General features: G+C 42.3%; 1 protein-coding gene across 1 annotated transcript in view; it reads left to right on the top strand.

The window, feature by feature from the left end:
* Positions 1-20,686, top strand: part of LOC148032187 (uncharacterized) — a 38,581-nt gene extending 17,895 nt beyond the window's left edge. Inside the window, exon 7 of the transcript XR_015691583.1 lies at positions 20,575-20,686. The gene's annotated coding sequence lies outside the window, so the exon portion shown is untranslated. The remainder of the gene's footprint in view (positions 1-20,574) is intronic.
* Positions 20,687-21,211: the final 525 nt, after the last annotated feature.

The following is a 21,211-nucleotide window of genomic DNA, read 5'->3' as shown; positions in this document are numbered from 1 at the left end:
AATCCCACATAGGGGCACAAGGTACAATGATAACTTTAAAAGATACGAAAAATCCCATAACCCAGGACCGTAGGTATAGACAAAGGGACTCGATAGGATATGAAGGATCCCACAACTCGGGACCATAAGTATGGATACAAGATATCAAAATTACAAGATCTCCCTCAAGAGGATGAACAAGATACAAGATAGTACTAGACAAGATCTCATATTATGAGATTACAAGGTGATAAGACAACAAGAGCATAATGGAAGACACGACAAGACTTGATACCATGAATAGACAAGAACTAGAACTAGAAATTGAAGTTACTTACTTGAAGGTCTCGACTCCTTGAGCTTCCAAGTTTGGCTTTGGTAAGACTAAGGAGCTCTATGGTGAGCCCCTTCTTTTATAGGTGTTGGAGGGCAACTATAGATCTTCTAGAATGTTCCATGATGACATCATCAATGATGCAAGCAATGACATGGCATATCTTCTAGAAGGTTCTATGATGACATGGAAAGGCTGGGTTTGTATGGTTGGCTCAAGGATATCCTATTTAGAGTGTGTTCGCATGGGGTGTGGATTCATATGGCATGAGCAAGAATTAATCCGTACATTGATCATGGCATGTCCATGGCAGTATTGTCCAAAATTGATTGCAAAAGAGACTAAGAATAAAGAGGCTAGTATAGTTGTTGTAGACATCTCTTTTCTAAGTTAGAATCTATGAATATTGTGTAGGATACATAATGGGAATTTAGTATCCACTACAAGTATGGCCCTTCTTTATATGATTCTTGTATGTCTATCATGGATTCAGATATATGGTACTTTGATAGTAGTGATGCAAAGCATATTACTTGGATGTAGTTTGTTCACCTCTCTTGAACTGTTGCCCCTAAGTACAACATGTGACGTGTGCCAATAACTCCTCTTATCTTATCAAAAGAATTGAAAATATGTATTGACTATTCTTAATGGCACTAATGTCACACTTGTGTATGCTTTCTATGTATGACCAAATATCAAAAACAATTTATTGTCAATTTTGCATTCACCAAGATTGGCTTAATTGCAAAGTTTATTGATGAAAGATGTACAAGTACTCTATTCCAATAAAGTTTTTAAATCATCAAAGCCTTTAGACTCCTAGGGCCTTAATGAAAATATCTGCATCCTATTCCTCTATGCTCACATATATGAGATCAATGTAACCTATCAAGACCCACTCTCTGATGAAATGGTAATGGACCTCAATGTGTTTCATGTGTGTATGAAACACTAGGTTTCTCACCAAATTGTATGCTACTCATGCTATCATAATAAGTTGTTGGGACCTAAAACAAGCCCAACACTGGCTCTAAAGCTCTAGTCGGTGGGCCTCTATGCTCAACCAAAACACCCAATGGCCTTGCGGCCAAGAGCATCGGAAGGCTATTACACCAATCTAACTTAAATAAGTGTTTGCATCATTTATAGTCCAACAAATCCCTTCCCAACTCCTCACATGGAGTACCCAAGCAGGATCATATCACCACATAAACAAAGAACACCCCTTGGCTGACTGCTATGGCTCACTTTAGCTCTCCTACACCTCGAGGATTGGCCCTGAGATGCATCATTTAGACATAAAGCACATACAATACATAGTCCTCTCTTTTAATCAATTGTTCCAGGAGATAAAGTATAGTCCTCACTAAATAAGAAGCTTAAGACTCCTCACCTTCTCAACGTAGGTCAAAGTTCATAAAACAAGTGCTATGCATCCAAGATGTATATTTCTAGTACCATGTAATGAATGGAGTGCAAGAGTGGATGATCTATCATGGCTCATTAGCATCATTGAAATGGTTGTCACACAAGAACACCCAAAAACCATGGCAGAAACAAGCTCAAACAATGACTCCAGTTGATATTCAGTAACTAATGTCACTCTATGACCAGCATACTCGTGTAGAACATAGAGGAAGAGAGGTAGAAGAAACTGTAATAGACAATACAGGCATAAAGGAAACTTGGAAGGGACCTCATTAGGCAAGTTACAAGATTCATACACAACCAACGGGTAGACAAGCGAAGGAAGGAGACCGAACTAGTACAAATCCAACACATCTTGTATTCGGTAGGAGAAACCACCGTAGAAGAAGCAGGAACACTTGATATAAACCTTAGCCCACTCAAGCTCTTGCTTAAAGGAGGTTCCTGTGGGATTTCTTTGCAAGTTTGGGATGCTCTCTGCTTTCAATCAATGAGGTGTGTAGCATTAGCATTGCAAGTGCTTTCACCTTGTTGCCTTGCAACCCTCGATGGCTAGGATGGAACTCTTAGTCTCTTTTTTTTTTGTATGGTAGTTCTCTTCAAGGTTTAGATGTGAACACTAACCTTCTCTCTTTCAACACTCTCAACACTCAAGTTCCTTGTTTCAACTTTACGTTGTTGCCCACGTTGGTTGTAGGGTCCAAGTCAAGGACGTGCACCCTCTCAATGGCTTTATAGTCTTTTAATCCCTGGGAAGTCCTTGGTGCCTCTTGTAGGATCCAAGTCAAGGATGTGCACCCTCTCAATGGCTTTATAGTCTTTTAATCCCTGGGAAGTCCTTGGTGCCTCTTGTGGTGTTTTTCCTTGTGAAGGTACACTTTCCTATCTCCTCACTTCTCAAGTTGCAAATTCTTTAGTCTTTTGCCCTAATCAATATTCTCTTCTTGCGTGTGAAAAAACTATCCATTGCACTTGACTCAACTCTTGTTCATGCTTGGAGCAATTCATGATGCTTCAATATAGATCATTGTGCTAATTAGAAACATGTGGTGGCTTGGTAGCTCGGGTTATTTTAATGATGATGTCTTGGGTCACTAGAAGTATTTGCCACACGCATTCTGCTCTCACTTGGACCTCAATAGATCCTAAGGGTCCCACCAAGATGCTTGTGTCATATGGACTCCCTGTCTTGGCTAAGCATACATTTATGAAGCTCTTGAGTTAATGGGATCTCAAATATGATTTCACAATGATAATGGTATTAGTAGTGGCCTTAGGCCATTGTCAATGCTGCCTGCAATATCCCTATACAAGTCAAAGATGCACTTCCACACTGAGGATGGCAATGTCAATGACAACGATGGTAGTATCAATAGTATCAATGGTAATTGGTTCAAGCTTTCTAGATGTGTTTGGCTTCTGGTCAAATTCTAATTATTGTCACTAGACAACAAGGCTCTCAATGCAAGGTGGTGATGAGACTGTGTGGAATCTAGAGGCCAATGTGTTCTCTAAAATGGTTGGCTGCTCATCACTCGAGACAAGGTTTTGTCTCTAGCCAAGGCTCTCAAGTAACACTTCGTGCCACTAAGTAGCTTGATTTGTATTGGGTTGTAAGGATTTCTACATAGAAGTTCTTAAAGCTTTAACCCTAGACTCCCCCACACACCTCAAGTGGGTGTCTCTTGGATGACAGGAGCTTCAAATCTAAGTCTCAAGGTGTTGGAAGTCATGAGGTGGCTGATAGCCTCTATCAGCTTCAGTCTTGATCAGAAGGTCACAACTTGTATGTGACTCAAGTTGATGGGATAAGTGGATGTCAAAGGCACTTGAATCTTGCTTGCAAGATTCTTAGCCTATTTCATGTAGTTGGTCAATCGTCAAGGAGGTCTCCCAATCACCCATAGTGGTCCACAATGTGTTGTCATTAGAGGTTGTGTTCTGCTTATGATTCGGCAAGTTCGTAAGCTATCCCTTTTGACTTTAAAATAGATTTCTTGACAATGACCTGGTGATCTTCAACACAAGGAGATAGACCATCAAACCATGAGAAATTCATCCCCCTAATCCCGAAAAAGCAAGCTCACTGCTAGGTAATGACTAATTGATTACTTCCCATCAATCAACCTATCCATAACAAATGATAGAGTGCATAAGGCTCTTGCTAGTGCAAAACCTACAATTCAGCCTGTAAACCTAAAATTCCATGATGGGGAATGGTATAAGAGCCCACGATTGCAATTTATTGAAACTATGTCCTTGAGAGTCCCCAAACTAGCTTTTTGCCCCCCCCAACAAACAGCTTGCTAAGCTCTATCAAAACAACTTTTTCTGCTACAACTGACTCAATCCACCTCTTGGGTTGGTAATAACAATAATTTTTCTAAACTAAATATGGGTATGAAGTCCTTTCTTACCTCGGTTATTACCTCTCTAAACTATGCATCCCTAGGCCCTGTTAAGATAAGCTAGTTGACATTGCGAAGGACTAACTCACACAATAGGTGGTGTCTATGATACCCATGGACAATGCTCAATAATTACCAAAGAAATTGTAGGTTTGTAGCCTACTTTGGTTGAATACCATGAGATTTTTGATGGCTTGCACGGTTTGGCTTTGACTTTCACTAGTCTGACTAGCCAATTGTGGCACCACTGCAACTAGTTTGCTCTCTCTTTGCTCCCCTACTAGGTCAAGTGGTTTGTCCAACCTATGCCCCAAGTTCCAATAAAATTTACTAATTATTTTGCTACTCTCACATAGTAAATAACAACAATTTCCTATTTTATTATTCAATCAACAACATGACCAAGAATAGGTTCCTTGCATGCCCTATTGTCGGAGGGGTTTTAGTCGAAAGGTTATATCCACTAGGGATCAAAGATAGAAGGAAGTAGAGAATAGGAGATAGAAGAGAATAAAAAGAATAAGCAAGAGGTACACAAGATAAAGACAAAGCACAATGAATAAAAGCATTATGTATTGATAGAACCTAAAATTTCTTATCTGGCACTACTTAGAAGCAATCTCCAAGCATTAGTTCTCTTGGAGCTCCCTTATAGACCAAAAACGTGCATTAAACACTAGCCTCTTCTCTGGTGCTCAAACATCAAATTTGATGGCTCCGTTGGCTCCAAAAGGGGGATAAAACTCCATGACACTTAATCAAAAATCTCCCAAATCACTCCTTCTTCTCCCAATTCAAAGTACTATTTGTTGTCTGTAAAGTGCAATCACAACGCGCATGATTTCACCAATCCTTCTTTTTTCCTGAAATCTCCAAAACTGACTGAAAAAGTAACTTGCTTTTTGCATGTCACCCTATTCTAAAAGTTTCCATAGATTTTTAGGATATTTACAAGAAATAATATCCAAAATATCAAAAATATGCTAGTTTTATCCAAAATTCTAGTATTTTTAGACCATCCATACTATAGACACCGACACTGATGACTAATACAACATTGACTCTCTAAATCAATAAGAAAGTCGGATGACAATGCACTCTAGAATTTTTCACACTGTGTCCACATAGTGGCACAACATCCACCCCCTTTGAATCTGCACATCCTCTGGTATGTGCCAAAGTCCTAGTTGTCACCAGATTCTGAGTCCTCATCCTCTATTTGACTTCAGCTTATAACCCTAAAAGGAAATGGCAAAAGTAAAAGAGGCCATCCACCCATTGTGAATGCATTGGCAAAAGCATATGGAAAGAAGGTAAAAGATTGGCCACAATTGCTTCCTCATGCTTTGTGGGCTAACATAACAACTCATAGTGCTGTTACAAGATATATGCATGTTGAATTGATGTATGGTCAAAAACCTATCATGCCGATAGAAGAGATGATAGTCACATGGAGTGTGCTACCTTGTGAAGAGGAATTGAATCGAGAGGAGTTGTTGGCCTTACGTATTAGTCAATTGGAAAGTAAGTTACAACACATAGAAATAGTAGTTGCAAAGTTAAGGGCAACAAGGATACATAACAATAAACGGTTTGATGAAAGACATAGATTGAGGGCAAGAACCATACAAGACGGGGATTGGGTATTGGTTTATGATAGCAATTTAGCCAACCAGCATAGTGCAATGCATAAAATTTTCAAAAGATGGTTTGGACCCTATGTGGTAAGACTGTGTTTGATAATGCTATTTATGCATTAAATGAGCTGGATGGGACAACCATAAAACTTTTGGTAGCAGGGAAAAGAATCAAATTATTCAAGATGCAAGAATCTACTGCTATGAGTTGCCAGAATTGGAAGAAAATAGTGGCCATAATATCAGCAGGTAAAAGAAACCCTTCTGCACCAACTTTCAATTCGTGTAATGTTTCAGTTGTAAACTAATGACATATATCTTTAGGATCCCATAACCTTGGCTTCCTTGACACTTTTTCATATAGACCCTCACTTTCTGGTAGAAGCAGCAAAGCAACTGGTTTCATCTTTTTGTCAACTGTCTTATACTTTGTCTCCACAAGTGCTTCAACCCATTGTAATCCTTCTTGTTGAGCAAACAATGCTATAACATCATACGTGTCCAAAGAACATACTAACAACACTCTATTTTTTGCCTCATTTTTTGCATGTATAGTTGCTGAAATTTCAGGGATAGTGTCATTAATATTCAACCCATAAAAGATGCCTAAAATGCCTTCATTTTCAGCTTACAACCCCAGTGCTCTCATTTCCTTAGTAGCCCATTTCAGATATATGCATTCAGCCTTGAACATAGCTTCCATAGGCTTAAACCAACATGAATTGTTTGTTGTAAACTAATAATAACCAATAGTAAATACATGCTTTATTCCATTAGGAAGTGAGTACATCCTCTGAAAAACACTACTCTAGCCCTGCATTACAATAGTGCTTGATGAAAATCCATGTCTTTGAATTCCCTTGCATTTGGAGGCAAAGGAGACTCTCGAAGCATATCTCAATTCCTAGGATGATTAACACAAATAGTAAGAAATTGGGCTGCTTTCCTCCCATCCTTACTTCAAACTCTTTCATAAGCAAAACCATCATCAAGCACCTTTGTTTCCATATGCACTCCTGTAATATAGGGCTATCCCAAAATCACTGCTGGAGAGACTATCTTGCACAAAGAAGTGTTGCTCTTCTTGTACATCACCAATCATCACTTTTACATTAGGACATGCAGCATAGAGCTCCCCCGAAGAATTATTTGCAGCCCTAATACGTCAACAATGAGTAGTGTCCACAAGCCATGCACAATTCTCATACAATCAATGCTCGATGACATTAATCTCAAACCCATGGTCAAGTAAAGCAACACGAGTTTTACACTCCCCTTTTTTCACTACTATTTCAATGGTAGCCTTGGCCTAGTGATTTATTGTGTAATGACTTCGAGGAATAAATCTAGAGTCTCTTTCCCATATTGTTACATCTACCTTACTCCATCATGCATATTGCTACAAGACAATGCATTTTCAGCCACTTTCTTCTCTTTTCCATATGTTGTCCACTGATTAGTAGCATCCTACTCAGATAATACGGTACTTACATCATGCTCATATTTACCCGGAATACCCAGCAAACTAGTTTCCTCTTCAAATTGCAACAATGCACTAGTGGTATCACCAATAAACTGATGTTTCCTCTTAATTGTGTCAATGATTTCGTCATGAAATTCCCGTTTGGTGATGCCAAGAACCTCTCCCAAGGTGAATTTCCACCTAATTGTTTAAGATCAGTTCTTCAAGAACCTACTTAAGATATGTGGCTGTCTCAATATTAGACTACAACTTATATCCTAACTGCTTGCCCTTCTTTTTGCCCTCTTGTTTGCTATCCTATTTTTGCTCCTGATTGATGTCTTCCATAACATGGTTGGGAGGTGGCTGATTTGTAGCTTTAGGCTAATCCACACTTCTTCTTGTCACTCTTTTAGATGTCCATGCATTATCTTCATCTCTGAAAGTGAGCAAGCTTCTTACAAGAACTGGATTTCTTAGACTAACTGAAAGTTTATTTGGGTTGTGATAACGAAGTAATTGATGAAGTAAAGTGCCATCTTGGTGGGCAGTAATAAATTGGGAAAGGGTGGAGATGGGAGGATGTTAGTACCCTCCATAGAGCTCCCATTTACTAAAAGAAAAAACAAATTGGGCGCATGAAAAATGTAAGTGGATGCTTTGATCAACATAGTTGACATTACATGGAACTTTATGTTTAAAGAATCATCCCAAAAATAATTCCTTCTCCACATCCTTTCAACTTGAAAGAATGTAAAAGAGAAGTGAAATGCTCTTAATCTCAGCATTAAACAGCAAATTGCCTTTATCAAAGGATAGTGACAGATGATTTTTGATGCCGAGAAGTGCTTAAAAATAGCCAAAATTTATGAATATCAGGGGAAAAATAGACTTCGTCGAAGGCAGCGGTGGCAATCAGTACAATTTTAAGCGGTAAGTCCCTAAAGCGCTAGTGCTTATTTTCATGGAAATCAAACAGTGGCGGATGGCCGAGCTGGAGTTTTCGTAGATGCAAAATGGCGTCAGGAATCCAACGCAAGTCTCGAATCTCCGTTCCAAGGTCGTTTGATCCCCCATTTAATCCCCACAAGGTTTGGGATTGTGAGTAGATACTGGATTCTAAAGCTGAGAGCGTGACAGGGCTCAACTTTGTAGATTTCGACGTCACGGAACCACCCGTCCAGACGGATCTCAAATCCGATGTCAGTTGCCCCTCCAAAAGCGAAAAAGCCACTTGCTGGAAGTGTGAAACCAAAATGCATGAACTAGATATTTGGGGTGTTTAGCTTAAAGCTCTAATTAAAGAGCAAGAAAACATCACGAAATGAAATGATGGGGGGGTGGGGGCCCACCCCATTTTTCCCCCCTCATCATGCATTTTCAGATCAGAAGAGTGGAGAGGAATGCTCCTGGGCCTGAGATGCTTCTATCCTTCGCCCTCTATCGCCATAAATGGATCGAGGAATGATGCACTGAGTCAAGAGATCAAAAACCAATCTTTCTCTCTCCTCCCTCTCTCTCCTGCATAGAGGCAATTCATGTGCAAGAAATCAAGAAAAAGAGGGGCTGAAGAATGCTTGTCCGGTGGTGATCGGATTGCTTCAAGATGAAGAGGAGGCTAAGAAAAGAGGTTCAGCACTGAAGAATGGTTTCTGGTCAGTCTATGGGCTGCTCAGAATAATTATTAAAAAACTCGCAACACGCAAGACACGCGGTATGCTTCAATTTTATGAAGAAATTTGCTTGTTTTTGTTGTTTCATGGTCCAAATGTGGTTCATATGCGATGAATTTTTGTTTGAACCTTGTTTGCATCATGTTTGAGAGCTGGAATTACAGAAATGCATAACCCATAATGATTTAGAGTCGTTATTAATTCTTTAAAACCCGTAAAATGTTTTTTTAATAGAAATTAGTGGTTTTTTTTATTTTGAGTTGGAAAAAAGGAGTTAAAATGGAATGAAATCAGAGAAAATGTTATGTCTCAGTCAAAATAATAAGCCAACACAAATAAATCATAAAATACCTATTTTTCATAAATAAAAAATAAAAAATAACCAAAAATAGGAAAAATTAGGGTTTTCGTACTCAAAAAATATAGAAAAATAAGATTTATGTGTGTGAATGTTTGGCAAGGTTAAAGCATGAGGTTAAGCCTCAGTTTGGCCTTGTCCTTTGTGTTATATTTTGTGTTTATTGCTTTTTACATACAAAAATGATACAAAACAACCATTTACACCTATGCACCGCAGCAACACCTAAACGGTGAGGGGGGGAGGAAGTTTGTGCGACGATCTAATTGCTGAAAAGATACAAATTCTGATTTTCCTCTTTGTGCATAGCATTTAGAGATCGTTCCATAATTAAATATAGGTGACTAGTAGCACGGAAGTTCCGATGTTGGTCCCTAAAGCAGCACAGCACGTAACGCTTAGTTAAAATTCATGAAAGGGCTATTTTTCACACCCCACATGGCTAGTTTTTTAATTATAAAATAGTTGTGCACAATTTTCATATACCTTGCATCAAGCATACCACGTGGTACCTCCTGGAATGCATTGCAATTGATTGATAAACTTTGACCAACGCTGAGAGGACAGGAAACCTAAGCTGTAGGTTAGACGGGTGCTTCAGTTGGGGAAAGTTTTGTGAGGTAAATCAAAATCTCATGGAACGATGAATTATTAAAGAGTGGAGTTTGTGCGAATGTTATATGTGTTAGCGGCGCATCTTGGGGCTAATCCCCGAGGTGTAGGAGAGTCGCAGTGGAGCTGCGGCAATCAGCTGAGAGGTGCTTCCCTATGTGTGTATTATGAGGCATTATGCCTATATGTTATGGGATCTCCCTCTGAGGAGAAGGGAAGGTGAACGTTGGACTACATATTGGATACAAACGCAAAATCGTCATAAGCATTTAGTACGAAGTGAGTTTTAGATACTCTTGGCCCGCGAGGCCGTGTGGTGGGGTTGTTTGTCGTATGCATGAGGTCCAGCTAGTGCCATAGCTAGGGCCGGCCCATTTTAAGTCCCATCAGTTGTGCGTCTATCAAGAGCCGCCAACAAGTGGTGGTTCTCGAATCTAGGGTTTTTAGGGACCAAATAGTCGGTTTATGTCCTCTGACAAGGACCATCAAGCCAAAATACAGAAAGTAGAACGTGCTAAGAGGGCTAGACGGTGGTTAGAGATTGTAAGATGTTATTCTCCTCAAAGAACCAGCCCATTATGCATAAGTGGTAGTGGTTCTAGTAACCTAGGTATTACGAGTAGCTCTTCGAGTGCAAGTGGAAATCTTGGTACTTCCCTATTTCCAGTTAATCAACCCACAACAAGTGGGGGTGTAATGTTACCTACACAAACTCCTATTGTCAATCCAATTGTATCCATGGCACAACCTATCGCAATTCGAGCAGGTATATCGGATTTATCGGCATTAGGAGCACCGTTGCCCATTTTCCATGGGTAAGCAGAAGAAGATGGAGAACTCCACATTAAGGAGTTTCAAACGCTCATGTTCAACTATCGAATCCAAGACGAAGGACACCTATTGATGTTCTTCAACATGACGTTAAAAGGAAGAGCGGCAATGTGGTATCACGGTCTAGAAACCAAAACCATATCTAGCAATGCCCAATTATTTACGACTTTCCGTAGGGAGTTTGCCCTTGAGAAGGGTGGACAATATTGGTTGCGTGTTCTCAACGTAACACGCCAAGAGCCAAATGAGAATGTCCAGGCATATGCCAAGAAACTAAAGCAAGTTCTTTGCAAACTTAACGCTTATATTCCCATTCCAGCGGCTACACAGTTGCAATATTTCCTACATGGATTGGATTTTAATATCCAGATGCAGTTGAATAGTGTTTCTTTGGCCGATATATTGACACTGCCATTACCCAAGCAAAAGGAGTAGAGTCGCGTTTGCAAGCGGCTTATGCAGCAAGGATAAATTGAAATGGTAATAATTTGGCCTTGATCAATGGGAGTCAAGGGGACCCCATGTTAAATATGGGTGGCAGAGGGAATATTATGTTGAATCTGTCTATGTTACCAGCTCCCCCTAGCATGACTATGCTTATGGCTAGTCAGGCGACCTCGCTAAACAGTGATGGAAACCAGACAATGAATCCTAATATTGTCCCAGTTGGTCACCGGCTAATTCCTAATCAAGTGGTTAGGCCCATGGGGCGACAGACTGATGATCGGGACTATGAGTCGAGTGCTTCTAATGTCCTTGGTGAAGTTAAGGACATGATGAAACACTACACCGATATGATCTCTGAACAGTATCGACAAATAGCTGTGGATGTCAATTTTCTTAAGAAGCAACAGAATTTGATAGGGAGCTGACGCCCTGAAGAGGGTGGCCCTTCAAGATTCAGCTGTAAGTGGTGTGGGGGCCAACATTTCCCTAGGAATTGCCCGAATGTCAAATGTGATATTTGCGAGAAGTCTGGCCACTTAGCTGCTAACTGTTGGAGTAAGATTAGTTCTGTCTAACAAGGGAGTAAACAACTAGGTCCAATTAACCATCACGCACAAGGGAATAATCTTCCGCAAGACGATGGACCAAGGCAAATACTGCAAAGAGGAAAGGCTGTTGTAGAGGAGTTACCTCATGGCAGTGGAATCAGCCTTATTGAGGCTGTACATGTCAATGATGCTGAAACTTCTAATCTATGAGCCGTAACAAGAGGCCAAAAGGCTAAAGAGGGTGAAAAGGATAATGCAAAACCTATCGAGGGAAGCCCTAAGCAAGACATAGGGAAAAGCGAGTCCTAATTCCTGATAAGGAAGGTGGACCGTTAAGACCTGTTGGTAGTAAAATCGATCCCAAGGAGGATAAAGAATTGCCAAGAAAGAAGGTAAAGGCTAAAAAAGAGGCACCAAAGCCAATTGAAAGACCAAAGGAGAGAATGGTTTGGTGCGAGAAGAGAACTTTGGCTAATTATTATGACTTCAATCTAGCAAGTTCCCTTTGCGAAGTCAAACCAGATGTGAATCTCCTGCAATTGATTAAACTTTCTCAAGGAGTACGCAAAGAATTCAAGAAAATCCTGCGTATAGGGTATATAATAGAATCTTTGGGCATAGCTAGAGTGGGGGAAGATTGGTTTGATCATGCTGAAAAGCATTGCCCTAGGGTTCCAGCATATGTTGATGGAATATTAGTGGAGCACGCTATCATGGACACTAGATCCTCCGTCAATATCATAAGTTCAGACTTGATGGAGAGGTTAGGTCTAGAGATCCAAAAAGATGGCTCCACACTTCTTAGAATGGCTGATGATAGTCTAAGACAACCAGAAGGTTGCATTACTAAGGTCCACATTACAGTTGCGAGCATGGAATGCTATCTGGATTTTAGGGTGATAAGGTTTGCAAGACGTCCTAGCTATCGAGTTTTGCTAGGTAGGCCATGGATTCTACGGACAGACTGTCAAGTTGATATACCCGCTAGTCGAGTGATTCTAGGTCGAGGTGCCCATCATGTAATAATGGATGCTTACCCTGAGTCTCCTCAGAGTAAGAGAACTCCACTATCCTCCGCTGAACTAGAAATAGTAGATGATCCATCTGGTAGTGAGACGTCATTGAGCAATGGATCTAAGGAAGGGTCCACTACAAAGGATATTTATCAGATAACCTTGAATGAATCGATAGAGCCTCATGATTGAATAAGATACGTGGACGTTATTGAGCTGGATCTTGGTACGCTAAATGATTCATAGCCAATTAGATTAGGGTCCATGCTCAGTTCGGAAGAAAGAGAGGATTATGTGTCCTTAATTCAAGAGTTCCGCGATATCTTTGCTTGGAGCTATGATGAACTTCAGGGTATTCCTCCCAGTCTAGCTATGCATACTATTCCTATAAAGGAAGGTACTCGCCCTGTACATTGGAAAGTAAGGCGTATGCCTTTTGAATTAAGGGATGGGTTGTATGAGGAATTGTAAAAGTTGCGAAAAGCGAGTTTGATCTTCCTTGTTCAGCATACAGAATGGTGCTCACCAGTTGTAATCAAGAAGAAGAATAATAATCAAATCCATCTTTGTGTAGACTTTAGAGATTTGAATAAGCAGACTGTTAAAGATTACTACCCGTTGCCATTTATTGACCAAATTTTGGATCAACTATCGGGTAGGGAAATATATTCATTTATGGACTGCTTTGCAGGGTATAACCAAATGGCTATCGCTGAGAAGGACAAGCTAAAAACGATGTTTATTACAGTCTTCGGTACCTTTGTGTACCATATGATGGCATTGGGGTTGTGTAATGCATCTAGTTCATGGGAAAGAACAGCCGACAAGACCTTTGGTGGCATCTCCCCAGAGGAGCTGAAAGTATTCATTGACGATTTGGGGGTAGCCACTGTAAGGGATAGACAGTTGATCATTTTGCGGAAGTGTTTTTAGCGTTGCAGACAATTTTGCATAGCTCTTAACCCACGAAAGTGCGTCTTTGGAGTCCCTTATGGACTCTTGTTAGACCATGTGGTCAGTTCCGTAGGGAATGCGACTGATCCTAAAAAGATCAAGGTCATAGTCGCCATGAGTCCACCACGTATTCCAACATAGCTTTCTGTCATTAGTAGGCTATTATCAGAGGTTTATCAATGCCTTGGCAGAAAGAACGTTGCCTCTGACCAACGTATTGTCCTTTAATTGTCAGTTTTCATGGAGTGATGCTTGTAAAGTGTCTTTCGATTATGTGAAGCAGGAGCTTGCCAAAGCACCTATTTTAAAGCACCAAAAAGGGATGAAATGTTTTATGTATTTTCAACCATGTATAGTATCAGCTGTGCTATTTAGCTCAAATCTGGGAGGAAAAGTGGTGCCATCCAATAGCTTTTGCTAGTCAAAAGTTGGGCATATCAAAAATTAACTACACATATATGGAGAAGTTGTGCCTTGCGATGGTATTTGCAACCAAAAAGTTCAGGCACTACATTCTTTATGAGAGGATGGTTTTTTATACGAAGGCGAAAGGGCTTCGATTGTTGTTGAATAAGTTACAACTGCCTGACCGTTTAGCAAAGTGGTTAATCACTTTGCAGGAATTTGATTATGAGATTAAGGGCAAGCCGCCGAAGCTTCAGGGCATTGTAGAGTGTCTTGTGGATTTCGGAGAACCAAAAGAGGCCTTGGCTGAAGGAACTGACATGGAGACTTTGTTCAAAATTGATACGGCATCTATTCCCTCATGGTATGCTGCTATAACGTACTATCTTTCTACGGGAGAGATTGGAGCTACTTTATCAAAATCGGAGAAGAGGAAAATTAAACAACAAGCATTTAAACTTTCCCTGATCGTAGGCACATTATATCGGCAGGGTGTTGATAATATTTATCGCCGATGTGTGATGCCTGACGAGGTTTCCTTTATTTTGGAAGAGTGCCATGACTCCGCTTGTGGAGGGCACTTTGCTTGGTGGTTAACGGCACAAAAAGCTTTAAGAGCTGGATATTGGTGGCCATCCATCTTCCAATATTCATTTGAGTATATTAAGGGATGTGATACCTGTCAAAGTCATGATAGCAGAGAGAATAGGTGTTAACCCTCAAACGAACGAAGGTGGAAAATCCGAAAAAGCTAAAGCAGAAGACAAAGACAAAGGTCAAGGCAAAGAGAAACGGAAGATAAAGACACACAAGGAGAAGAGTCCTAAATAAGGGAGAAAGGCGCACAAGGAAAATCTCAAGTCAAAACTTTTGTAAAAGAGCGCAAGCGCATCATGGTTTAATTCAAGGAGCGTCGGGCTCTCACCCGTGCAATTTGTAAATGTAGACGGGCAGTGGAAAGGAAGCTAGGAAGATAGAAGGACAATGGGAAAAAGGGCTTAGGCTACGGCCAGCCATGTAAAAAAGGGAAAAAGGGGATGATCGCCCAAAAGGGAATTAGGGTTTTGTATATAAAGTTGAAAAGTGAATGAGAAGCTCATTCTTGTGTGTGGCCAAAAGTGACTCTCCTCTTCTTCTCTTCTTCTTCTACTTGCTTGCTTGAGCTTGTGCTTGAGAGAGAGTGTGTGAGAATGTGAGGGAGTGAGTGTGTGAGGGTGAGGGTGAGGGACCGTGGGGTGGAGAAGCTCTCCATCTTCTCCTCTCTTCTTCTCTTCTATTCTCTTCTCTTGTCTTGTTCCCGGCTATGGAGCTTAGAGCATGGAGCTTGAGGATGGAGCTTGCTTGAAGCTTGCACTTGGATCGTGGAGCTACTGGAGTGCATGGGAGAGGAGGTAACTCGAACGGCATGGAGGTAAGCTCACTACACCCGTAGATGTGGATGGCGCATCGGCTATGTGAGAGGTAGCCATTAGTGCTCGACTTGGAACACTTGAAACAATAAGCGGTCCGTGGGTCTTGGCGGTTGAGCGAAAGCTCCCACATTTTGGTTCCGTTGCCGAGACCAACGGATTCATGCCTTGAGCGCTTGCGTGCTTCGAATCAAGCATCGAAGTAAGGGCTTTCCCCGAACCGGTGTTTGAGATAAGTAGGAAGTGAGGGGGTTGAAGATGGTATTCGATCTCCTTGGCAAGTAGGTTTTTTGCTTTTTTGAGATTTATGTTGTGAAATGAAGTAGTGTAGGTATTTACTTTGTGAATTGGATGCATTAGGGTAGGAAAAAACAAAGAAAAAGAAGAAAAACAAGCATCAGGGTTTCTGCTGTCATAACAAGGCATGAGGGTTTGATTCGTTTGCCGACTTGAATTTTGGAGTTTATTGGCTATTCCAGGTATATACAACTCTTCCCCTTCACCCATAGCTTTGATCTGGAGGTGTGTATGACAGGCCATGACCTGAATTGTGTGATTCGGGAGATTTATCGTTGCGCCAACAAAAAACGCGCCGCGCTCGGTGTGTCCAAGTCAGGTGATTCTGGGCCAAGTCCTAGAATCGGCCCTCAGCCTACTACCACTCAGCCCACCTAACTCGGCCCTCGGACCGCTTAGCCACTCGGCCCTCGGCCCGGCCGACTCGGCCCAAAAACTCATTCAGCCCGCCGGCCGGCTGACTCGGCCCATTCACATTCGGCCCACTCGGCCCATTCACATTCGGCCCAGTTGGATTCGGCCCGTCCAAGCGATCCACTCGGCCCTTAGACATCCGAATTCGGCCCTCGCCCTTAGCCGGCCAAAATTGGGACTCAGCCAAAAACTGCAATTTTTTCAGAATTCCATTTTGGCCAGAAACTAAGTTGCCACCACCAAAATAGACTCTAGAAATCGTATGGAGCCAAAGGCACATCATAGATCTATCACTAGGCTAAAATCCACAGCAAATAGTTCAAAAATTAGCTACCAGAGGTCCTCCCAATCATGCATGGTATTTACCATAATGGCCCTTTGGGCCGAGGGGGACTGCCCCCCCCCCCCCCGGACCCCCGCAGAGGGGGCTAGGCCCCCTTTGCACCTCCCCCAGTAGGATGGAGAGAAAACGCGCGTTGCAATAGGTCCTCCGGATTAGGCCCTAGTGTAGTAATGGCTCTACACAAGCATAGATCTTCACTTGCAAAGCAGCAAACAAAAGCCCATACCCAAACAAAGACAAAGGAAGACCCTAGAACCTCAACGGGCCAGTCTAGCCATCAAGGGCAAAAAGGCCACACCACAAGAATACATGTACATTGTGTTCAAACTGCGTCTAGTCGAAGCAGAATGCAACATCATCAAGCTATCAATGCGAGGATGACTAGACATGACAATCCTGATGATAGATGTACCTTGAGCAGCGCTGCACAGAAAACCCAAGACCTCAGTAGAGAATCCATGTCTGACTGTGCAGTTAGGGACTCAAATGTATGTATCAGAAGGCTTGAAGCTATAAACCAAGACCCGAAAGACGAAGACATAGTGCCACCTACTTATCTTAGGGTCAAACTCACCACAAAAAGAGAGCATAGTGTTGATGCTCTCATTGAAGGAGCAGATTTCAATATCTTGACTTACGAACCATGGACTCTACTAGGTCAACCAGAGCTCAAACCAACTGATGCAACTCTTAATCCTTACGGGGAACACCCATAAGCACTTCTAGGGAAGTGCAATGACTATTGAAACAGAAAGCTTGCCAGTCCTATTCTATGTTCCTCCAAATAGGGAGAATTGTGGAAAGGAAATCCTCCTAGGAAGGCCCTTCAAAAAGGCCACGAAGTGTGAAGCCGACTATATAGCACAAAGGATACACCTAACACTACCAGGTGTGAGGATAATCCCGACTTTTAGCAAGGGTGACCTCACCAAACCTCGAGGGAAGGGCAAGGAGCATTCTGACATACCAAGAAAGCCTAGTAATGAGAGCAAGGAGTTGTTGAAAGAGTTCATACAAGCGCAGGTTGAACGGAGAGAACCAGTGAGTGAGGCCATACTTGAAACAAAAAGGTTAGGAGACAAGGCCAAGGATAGGGTTTGGACTTACAAATATCATAGAAGACCACGAAAGAAGCCCAAGCCTTATAGACGAAGGCATCGATGGAGAGCTAGCACAATGCCACAATGGATATCCAAGGCATTGCTTCGTGCTCAAGGGTATTATGCAGGCAACCGATGGATTTGGGTACCAAAACCCCCTGCTAAACCACCTCTGTCAGAAACCCAAATTATGTCATCAGCAAAGAGGCGTAGGAGGAAACCTAAACGAAAATCCAAGTCTTAAACCAAAAATAGTGGAGTGACCGAGCCCCTCATTGTCGAAATCAAGAAACCCAACAGGACCAATTGGAGGGTAGATCCTCATCCTAGCATGCTTGACAAGCAGACATCAGATGTAATCGTTGAGGATACGCAAAAGCCACTAGTGCCCAAGGAGCCTTTGATTCCCCAAGAGGATAGCAGGCATCATAGGCACAACATTGCTCATGGCAAGGTTAAATGCTCAACAAAGCAAATAGCAAAATCATCTAACAGCCACGAGCAAATCTCCCAACCAGTGTCAAAGCCACTGAGTCCCAAGTCTCCTATACCCTCTTCCCCTAAACGGACACAGGAAGCACAACACTCGTCAAGTGCGGCTACCCAATCCCAATCTCTAACTACATCAAAGCTTCCAAATGTCCAAGAGGTAGGACATGACACCACCCTTAGCTCTCAACCTACGGATGTGCCTATGCAATCCACTGTGGCTAGCTCAACCGATACTCGATCTACGCAAGTGAATGCTCTAAGGGCAACAAAAGACACGACCACTTCCAATTGCCCTAAGGACTTGACACTGCAATCCACCAATAGTAGCAAATCCACTGAGCTAGCTGCTACTACTTCAAATCAAGGATCACAGTAGTCACAGCCCTTGGCCATGACAATGCCCCTTGTGGAATGTGTCCTTAGTAGTTTACCTGTGGAGGAGGTGTCACAACCAACTTCATTAACAACTCCAACACTTCCAAAGCGCCTAAAGCCTAGACTGGAGGAGTTAAACACAAGGGAAGAGCTAGACTCTCTAAAAAGGAAGGTAGTTATACCCTCACAACCTAGCAAGGCATTTCAGCAGGCCACGGCTATGTCCCATGAGGACACACCAGAGCAGGGGAAAGTTGAGGCCCAACCAAGCACATCAACGGTGGCTGACCTAGTTCAGGGTCTTGAGTCATTAAATTATGCACCTTCACTGACCAAGAAAAAGAGGAGAAAATAGCGAAAACAATAGCAGCTACAGGTGGTTGTGGATCCCAAGAGCATTGAGACCAAGAGTGCTGTAGAGCTGGGGAATAAAGCATCAAGTCCATCCACCAATGAACCCATTGATGTCTCTCCTAATAGCGATGAAACCTCAGACACATCCGTGTGCTCTGAAAAATCAAAGCAGTCATTGCCATCAACAGTTGCTTTCAACACTCAATCCACCGACAATAGAACTCGCATCGACCAATCAAGAGTGGATACAACGCTATCACAACAGGGTGACTAATCTATACCAATCATATCCGAGGAGAACCATGACAAAATAGCAGCAGAACCTCATGAAAAATGCACAATCCCTGAGAGCATAAGCAATCCTAGCATTGACCAATCTTGCTCATTTAGGCCTGAGCCCCCAGCTATGCTAAAACCTAGGCAAACTCCTAGAACCTTGCATGAGATAGCAATCGAGCAAGCCCTCGTTGAACATAGAAGTGTCGCAAAATGCTTAACTAAGTTGGATGCTAAGCTCAAGGTGTTCACATGTGTCTATGTCCTTGCGGACATGGGCGCATTCCCTAAGGAGCAGCTTGGAGAATACTTGTCATTTTCCCTATCCTGGGAAGAGCAAGAACATCTTAACGAGCACTATGATAGACTCCTGCATGAATGCATGCAACTCATCTCTGACAAGGAAGCCGACGAACTACGCTTAACTGTAACATTCAATGATATGCTCTACCAACCAAATCTCTTAGAGATAGAGCAACTAAAGCGACAAAAAAAAGGGTCAAAGTCAATTTGAGAAACGTTGGTTTGAAAACCGTGTTGCAATGGCCAAACTAGGAGCCCAAATCATGACTGTCTCAGAAGAGCGATTGGCCAAATGGCAGTCTCAACGAGACCCAACCTATGTGGCGCCAACTTCCTTTCGAGTGCTAACTACCATTCAGGGTACGAACTTAGCTGGAACTAGGCAAGAGAACTCTTTGGTTGACAAGGTTCTCACTGAGGAGGAGCTACATGTTGCCAATAGACTCGGACAAGGTTCAATGCTACTCGATGTTGCAAAATAACTATCGATATTGAGTAAGCTACCACGAGTACTAGATGCGTGTGCCACACTTTAGTACAATCCGGAGTTCTACAATTGGCTTTCATCCTCATGAAATGACATGGATTCATAAATATGTATATAAATAAACAATGATTTTTGTGTGACCCTGTATAGACAATATCAACACACACAAGCAATGATAGTCAAGCACAGGGAGAAGAGTTGGGTTTGACAGGCTAAGCTCCTCAGGTCCTCCTCTCATCACACATTTAAAAGTCGTGTGACCATCCCCACCTCCAAGTGAAGGGCATGCAACCCTCATTACCTCCATAGGAAGCCTTGACCAACAACTCTAATGGTGTAGACAGGGTACCGTCCTTTTCTATACACCTTTCCCCCTTTCTAGTCTATCCTTCCGAGGATGAGCCCTACCCCACTCCATGACAACCAGTCCACACAACTTACCATAAGCCAATATCTACTAATGGCTAGAGGCAAAACAAACATCACCATGGGGGCCATCCCTCTACAACAAACACTGCATGCCTCACCTCTCCTTTCCTCATCATATGCGCTTGATAACCCATTGTATAATCCCTTCCATGCAAATAATTTTATCCTGCCTCAAGGCCTAATCCTTGGTTCGCATTTTGTAGGTCCCCCTACAATAGTCGACATGGAGCACCCAGTGCAGTTGGCTTGCAAGGACGCTATCCGCCATCGAAGGGAGCATGTAGCAAAAGCGCCTCCGCCGGAACGCTACATACCTACCCTTAAAAGGTATGCAAAGAAACGAAGCGACACCGGCCCGGACATAGGCCAAAAGATCCCCAGACCAGGGGAATAGAAGCTCAAGGGAGCACATAGGGCGTGGCAACACCAGCCATGCAAGCTTCTACCAGACACTCGAGCACCAAGTGCTCAAAAGAGGAGAGGGTAGCTCGAGACAAGCAAGAATTTGATGCATTGTTTAGAAGCATTCTGGAAACAGTTGCGGCCAGGGACTGCAGCATACGGGTCTCAGCTGACATTTTCCCCTCCCAGCCTCACAGGATCCCCTCACCAGCACAGTCTCAGTCGCCTAACCACCTAGACTCACCCCGCCTCGTACAAATAGAGTAGCACCATGTTGTATAAAAGGCTTATCAAATGCTACCTGGCCATGACTTTTTGTCTTTAAATGGTTAAGTGTTGACATGTTCCCCAATTGTACAAACTTTTCATATCTGCGTTTAATATATTTCACATCTTTAGCAAAAGAAAAAGCTAATCAAGCGCAGGTGATAAGTATCT

This window comes from Lygodium microphyllum, chromosome 8 (assembly GCF_053477565.2).
Source record: "Lygodium microphyllum isolate KBCC chromosome 8, Lygodium_microphyllum_v1.1.10, whole genome shotgun sequence".
In the NCBI taxonomy this organism is placed as follows: Eukaryota; Viridiplantae; Streptophyta; class Polypodiopsida; order Schizaeales; family Lygodiaceae; genus Lygodium; species Lygodium microphyllum.
The sequence above is the reverse complement of the archived record's forward strand: the minus strand, read 5'-3'. Positions and strand labels throughout refer to the sequence as shown.